The sequence below is a fragment of the Berghia stephanieae genome, chromosome 2 (assembly GCF_034508935.2).
Source record: "Berghia stephanieae isolate SIO BIC M18660-M18661 chromosome 2, UCSD_Bste_1.3, whole genome shotgun sequence".
Taxonomy (NCBI): Eukaryota; Metazoa; Mollusca; class Gastropoda; order Nudibranchia; family Aeolidiidae; genus Berghia; species Berghia stephanieae.
In genome coordinates, this window is record NC_088361.1 from 122,814,712 (window position 1) to 122,822,211 (window position 7,500).

The window sequence follows — 7,500 nt, forward strand, 5'->3', positions numbered from 1 at the left end:
AGAAGCATAAAACTATCTACAATATAATCCGCTTAAGATAACCCCTTTTAAAATAAACACTTGCTTAAGATAAACTCCTGACTATCTGAGTCCTGAATTTTTTTTTCTTCTAAACCATTCACATTTTAATGGATAAGATAAAACTTGTTAAGAAAAACTATTTTAGGATCCCCTGGGGTTTATTCTAAGCATATTGCGGTGTAATTGAACAATATACAAAACTACACACATTCATCACAACATGTGGGGTGTGACACTCGGCTTTTTCTGTCCGATTTGTCCCGGTTTCATGTCCCGCTCTGAGTGGCGCAAAGTGAAGTCCTTGGAAAAGGTCCTTTTCTCACATTATAACAATATTGTACGTTGTCGTTAAGAGCGTTGTCTCTGTCGAAAAAAAATTGTAAATTTGCCTTACAAGCGTGATATCCTGTCCTGAATATTAAGCGTAGTTGTTGGCCAGGGACCTCTTGCAAATCACTATGAATACGTTTAGTGGGTAATACGCTATATAAATGTTCAAGCTTTTACTAAATTGACATTAATTAGACCTAAAACCAAATTTGATTTGATTTGTTGTGACTGAGTACCAGTTTGTGGGAGCGGATCACATGTTATTTTAAAATTCATTTTTGATTCCAATCCAAGTTACTTCTCAACACAACCAGATAGATAAAAAATAATTTAAAATTAAAATTGAACTTTATATAGCGCAATATCCTCTAAATGTGCTCAAATCGCTTTACAGGGGGTCCCTGGTCAACAGCAACATTTAACATGTATAACGGGACATGCTGCCAGTTAGGCGATATGACAATTTTTCGGACAAAGACAAGGCTGTTAACGGCAAGGTACTCATTTTACACCTGAGTACGGTGAGAGAAAATGAGTAAAGAGCCTTTTCCAAGGACTCAACTATGCGCTGAGCGCGAGGCTCAAACCCAGGACCTTCCGATCCGAAAGCGAGTGTCATACCACAAGACCACATAGCCGCACAAGATAGATCACGCAGCTGAAGGAAATCTACAGAATATTCCAGCATTCAACTGATCGTGGATTTGAAAGAACCTCATTGAATAGATTTTGGACTTTAAAACAGCTTGACGCCAATCGGTATTCTAGAGCAGATCTATATTTAGTCAACCCATTCTAAATTTAGAATGTTCTATTCAACAGGAAGGACATTTCCATTTGTATAGAATGGTTCCGTGCATTAATTCTTTCTTTTATTTTCTTTTAAACGGATGAATAATTATTATAAGTGACCCACCGATACTCAAACTAATATTAAGTCCAAATGATATATTTAGTCAAACAATTCTAACCAACACCTACGCTTAATGTGAAGGACGGGACATCACCTTTGTAAGGCAATATTACAATTTTTCGGCAGGGACAACGCTCTTAACTGCAAGATACATATTTTTTTAATGTTACGTGGGTGGGGTCTTACCAAAAAAAAAGGAAAAGAATTTGGACACCCTGGATTCCCTTCATCGTAAACAATTGAGACGAGTTATTTGGGTACATTGGCCAGACAAATGCAGAGTACAACCAGTCAGTACGCGAATAAAGCAGAAAAGATGGAAACTGTTCCAACACGTTCTCCGACGAGATGAAAATATTCCACCACAAACCTCAATGGAGCATTACTTCAAACAAGGAGCCAAATACAGAGGCTGTACACCAACTTCACTTCCAACATCATTGAATCAAGATCTCAAAAAACGTCAAATTCATTTAGAGACAACAACTGAAGAACTGATTTCAACAACGCAAGGAAACATCAAATTGCCCCAGCACACAAGATGACCATCAAAAAGGTGGGGAACACTTTCAGTGGACAGAATTCACGGCAACCATACATAAAGACAGCGCAGCCATCTTCATTATTATTCAATATGAAGGACAAATCCCTCCAACAACAACAGAATAATAATAGTAATAATAATGATAATAATAATAATAATAATAATAATAATAATAATAAAATAATAATAATAATAATAATAATAATAATAATAATAATAATAATAATAATAATAATAAATAATAATAATAATAATAATAATAATAATAATAATAATAATAATAATAATAATAATAATAATAATAATAATAATAATAATAATAATAATTTCCTTTATTAATACTCAAGGGGAAACTTGACTATGGGCTATCAAGGGAAGATTAGTAAAATCCAGGCGATAGCTGCTGTGGTGCAGCGCCATTCTCTCACCGTACTAAGGTGTAAAGTAAGTACCATGCCAGTTAACAGCTTTGTCTCTGTCGGATGAAAATGCAATATCGCTTAGTCCTACATGTTAAGTGTTACTGTTCACCACGGATCCCTTGTAAGCGCTTTGAGCACGTTTTGCGGGCATTGATTGCTCGATATAAAAGTTCATGTTTTGCTTTGTTTTTAAGTTTTTTTGTTTTGTTTTTTTTTTGTTGTTTTTTTTTTGCAGATTCCATGTCCAGGAAATTTGATTTATAGCTTAAATATAGAAATCCGATGTTAAATTTCATTTGTTATGGTGGTCAAAAAAGGCAATTTCCAACATTAAAAAGTACATTAATTCCATATTTTTTATCATTTTAATTATATAGATAGTTCGAAGATGACGTTACTCATGCCTTTGTTATTGTTTTTGCCCTCCGCGTTTGTGAGTTGTTCTCACTAAACTGTATTAACCTGACTATAAACGTTCATGGTTACACAGAGTTTGTGTGTTGGTCCGTTATACTTCCGGATGGCCAAGCGCATTCTATCTATTTCACTTTCAAGTGTTCTGACCATCCCGACATAATACCGTTTTGAGACGGTGGGTCACGTGTTATGTGATCCACAACTTCAATCCTGTTTGACAAGTGTCAGAACCAACAGCTGACAAAAACAACAAGCATGATAAAATGTAGAAAAAAAAGAGGAGAGCGGAAGAGAGAGGGAGTTAGAATGTTCCTGTTTAGAATTTAACACCTGTTATAGTTTGACACCAGAGTTCTGAGAGGCCATTCTTTGTCGATAATTTATTTTGAGATCTGAAAATAAAATGGCCAAAATGATATTTTCAAAAATTTTATATTACTCGTTGCATGTCGCCTTGCAACGTACTAATCTATAACAAGACCGTTATCTCTACAGGTCCTTAATTTCTTAACTTGTTAGCCATATTACGGTTGATTCCTAATGACAAATATTTCTTTTTAATACTCCATTTTTCCCCAGTACATTTTAATTCACCATTTCTAATTCAGGTCCTTCTAAAAAATTGAGCTTTATATAGCGCAATATCCACTAAATGTGCTCAAAGCGCTTTACAAGGGGTCCCTGGTCAACAGCAACATTTAACATGTAGGACGGGGCATGCCGCCTGTTAGGCGATATTACAATTTTCCGGACAAAGACAACGCTGTTAACGGCCAGGTACTCATTTTACACCTGAGTACGGTGAGAGAATGTGAGTAAAGAGCCTTTTCCAAGGACTCAACTATGCGCCGAGCACGAGGCTCGAACCCAGAACCTTCCGATCCGGAAGCGAGTGTCATACCACTAGACCACATAGGCGTTTCTAACGTTCAACTCTTCAATAAACGCGTGTACGTCTAACTAAATACTCGTGTGTTTGTTGTTCATGTTAAATGGCTGATTCCTAATGACAAATATAATTCAAGGAGACTACCCCAGTGGGGTGCCTATAATAAATTAGTGGACCCATTCGCCGGTAAAATGACTAATCGCCCTTTTTAAATTTTAACCAGGAATTCTAAAAAAAAAAAAAAAAAGTTTCGATCAATAAAGATGACATTGAACTTGTGAAAAATTTAAGACCTTAGATGTCTTAATTAATATCTATAATGATGATAAGTATACTTTGTATCGCTCCCCAATTCGAATAATCAGGCTCTATGCGCTTTTCAGCAGGAATACTAGATCTAGTAGAATGTATTAAACGAAAAAACATTTAAATTCAAAAGGAGAACATGCGCATTCCCACGTATAAAGATCTTTTTCTCACATAACGCATAAATATTAAACTGTTAAAAACAAATATGGGCACTTTCAAAGTCTTAGGATTAATAATTGATGATAGTTTGAGCGCCAATTTACTTCATCGATGTTTGAATCCAAATCCTACTGGACAAAGTGAAAGAAAATTGTTTTGTAAGAGTAAAGAAACATTACTTTCCTTATTTTATTACTCAAAACTAATTCTAATATCTCAACATTCAATTCATCTTTCTTGTATTGGTAATTATAATTCACATTAATAAAAACCTTTTCAAATTAATGCTTTCCTATTTCATTTCAAAAGAGTGGCCTCTTAAAAGAGTGGCCCTTTTAACTGTGTAAACAGATCGAAGGACAGTGGCAATAAAATTTCAAGTATGTATCTATGCATTCAGATACAGTATTAGGTTTAGCGATAGTTATATAGAAAAAAGTAAACTATAATCAATATTATAATATTATCATCTCACAATGAAAGTAACTCTTGACTGGAATCTACTTTATAAATCGACGAAGGTGTGGTTATTTTCTTTTTAATATTGTGTTTTCACATTCCTTAAATGATTGCGTTATGTTTACTGACATTAATCACAGCTCTAAAATATAAATACATTCCATGAAAAAGTTAATTAAGTATATATCGGGTGCGAGAAAAAATAGACTGAAAAAGTTTCGAAGCCTATAGCCACCAAACTATAAATGATGCAAGCTCTGAAATTTTATTACAATCAAGTCCATTTATTATCTTATTTCAACGATTGTGTTATTAAACATACAGCACATTTGTCATATCGAAGATTTGTGACATAAATCTCAAATTTAGATGAGATTTGTCGGTCTCCTATATTGCTTTATGACTGAACGTAGCCTTTATTTTGTGATCCAATATTTTGTTCAATGACATAAATAGCTGTTCACTCCCATGTATTATTAATTTTTATTAAAATTATTGAATCATTTGACTCGGCGTCTGCGTAGAAGGTTGTACAACTCTTAAAGACCTTGTTGAACATCATTGATCACTTTTACTGTAGTCCATTGGATTCAAGTCAGGACTGAATGAATTGCTATTTATTTTTAGAAATGAATCGGATCTGATTTCTTCTTTGTATGTAATAATCTTAAAAGAAAAACATATTCCAGTTTTTATCCCGATTAGTAATTTCTTTTTAAACAACATCGTGCGACTTTCCACACCAGACACTCCAAACTGCTGAAAACAGGACGCAACTTTTGATATCATGATTTTTGAACGATATTGGTATAAACAGCATATTTTCTCAACCTATTATACGGGTTTTTAATTAAACCTGGCTAGTATTAACTTATATACTTATTTCCAGCTTTTATTTTTCTCGCACTCTATAATATGTCGCGTATAGTATTCGTTTTTTTTTTAAATAAGCTATCCATTTGAAGAGCACAGGGGAAGAAAATGCCGAGTCACGTCCGATTTTGGAGGGTTTAATTATCATTAAATGGAAATTTATTTGTTTGCATTTATTTATTTGAAATGCAGAATTTATCTATATTATTTTTTAAAACATTATTTAATAAAAAAAAATGATCTTAGTTTCCGTTATGTATTTAAATTGTGGGGCTATTACTCAAATTCTTTCACTGTATTCGTTGTCTCGGTCGGAAAAAACGTAATTTCGCCTAACAGGTACCATGTCTCGACTTACGTGTAAAGTGACTGTTGGCTTTGTACTTCTTGTAAAACGCTTTGAGTACGTTTAGCGTATACCTCGCTATATAAATGCTCTAGTTAACTAGAAAATTACTTAGATTTTATTTTTACTATAAATGAAACTATGAGCGTCTAAATCGACCAGCCAATTTTGTGTAGATTGAATATTACCAACAACAACAAAAAACACCAAAAAATGAGCTTTTACGCGATATCCACTAAACTCAAAGTGCCTTACAAGGGGTCCCTGGCCAACAGCAACATTTAACATTTAAGACACCTGTTAGGCGATATTAAATTTTTTTGTGGACAGAGACAACCCTGTTAACGGCCAGGTACTCATTTTACACCTGAGTACCGTGAGCAGAGAATGTGATTAAAGTCCAAGGACTCAACTATGCGCCGAGCGAGGCTCGAACCCAGGACCTTCCGATCCGAAAGCGAGTGTCATACCACTAGACCACATTATAGCCGCACATATTCAAGAGATAGTTCGTGGAACTTTGGCCACTTATTAATGGCGCTTAGTAGCCTACATTTTCATTGTCCTCAATAAACAATTAATCAAAATCCTTTTATTCATCCCCAAGGGAAATTTGTCTTTAGGGTATCTTCCCAGAGAAGGCTGTAATAAACCAAACGTTAGGCCCCGTGCAGCGCCGCAAATTGAGCTGGGGCGATGTGACTTGCTCAAAGCTACACAGCTCAGTAGGTAGCCGAACTCGGTACCTTTTGGGTACGAAGCATAGACCTTTGAGCCACGCTGCCCATATAAAGCATATATGTAAAATTGACCTAATAATAGGAAACAAAATAGTGCTACGTCAAAATACCGGTTCCAATCTCCTTATATAAGGATTAAACCGGTCCTCAGGAGGACTTGATAATAACATTGTGCAACTGATCTTCTGGTTACAGAGTGACGGCATCTTATTTTCTATCCTTAAGAAATACAGGTCATCAATAATGAGTATCCATCTCTTTTACGCCCAGTAATCATAAGACTCTGCCTATACTTCCTGCTTCTAAATTTGTTATCCACATAATGACTCAATATGTGAGCTAGACATCGTTAAAGCATTGTCCAGAGGACTGATTACACACTTCCGAGGAGTTTTGAACCAGAAGAAAGGAAAGTGTTACGTCACGACTTCTGCTTCTCACTTCATATTTTAACTCTAAATTTAGATTTTAGTGTCTGAATCATCTTAAGACGGTTGGTCATATTTTTAGTTTCACGTCTGATTTATAAACTGAGCTGTAACGACGATAGGTCTTGGACTTCAATGAAAGCCGAATCGTTTCACTGTGACTGTTTTCTCGAGGAAAACGAGAAGGACGAGTTTTCTGGTCAATTTCTAAATACGTGTTTTTCCTGAGAGCGGCAGTTAACTGGTTAAACCTCTCTTTGCAGCTAAAATCAATCGTTTGATCTATTGAAACGCTTGTCTCCGATGATGCTCCTTTCTATTAGGAAAAAAGGAAAAAGTCAGCTTGTGCTTGATCACGAGAATATCGAGACTGACTCAATAATTGCCAGCTTTATGAGTTAGAAAAGTTCCATCTTCACTCTGGCTGTGTACACAAGGGGACGTTGTCGTGGTGAAAAATCACATATTTATAAGGAGTTGAGGGAGCTTTTTCCTGATACAAGCCCTCAGTTTGTCTTGAGTCACCCAATATATTATTATATACTGTGAATGTGTGTATGTGTGTGTGTGTTTATGAATTTGGGTGCGTGTGTGTGTGTGTTAGAGAGAGAGAGAGAGAGAGAGAGAGAGAGAGAGAGAGAGAGAGAGAG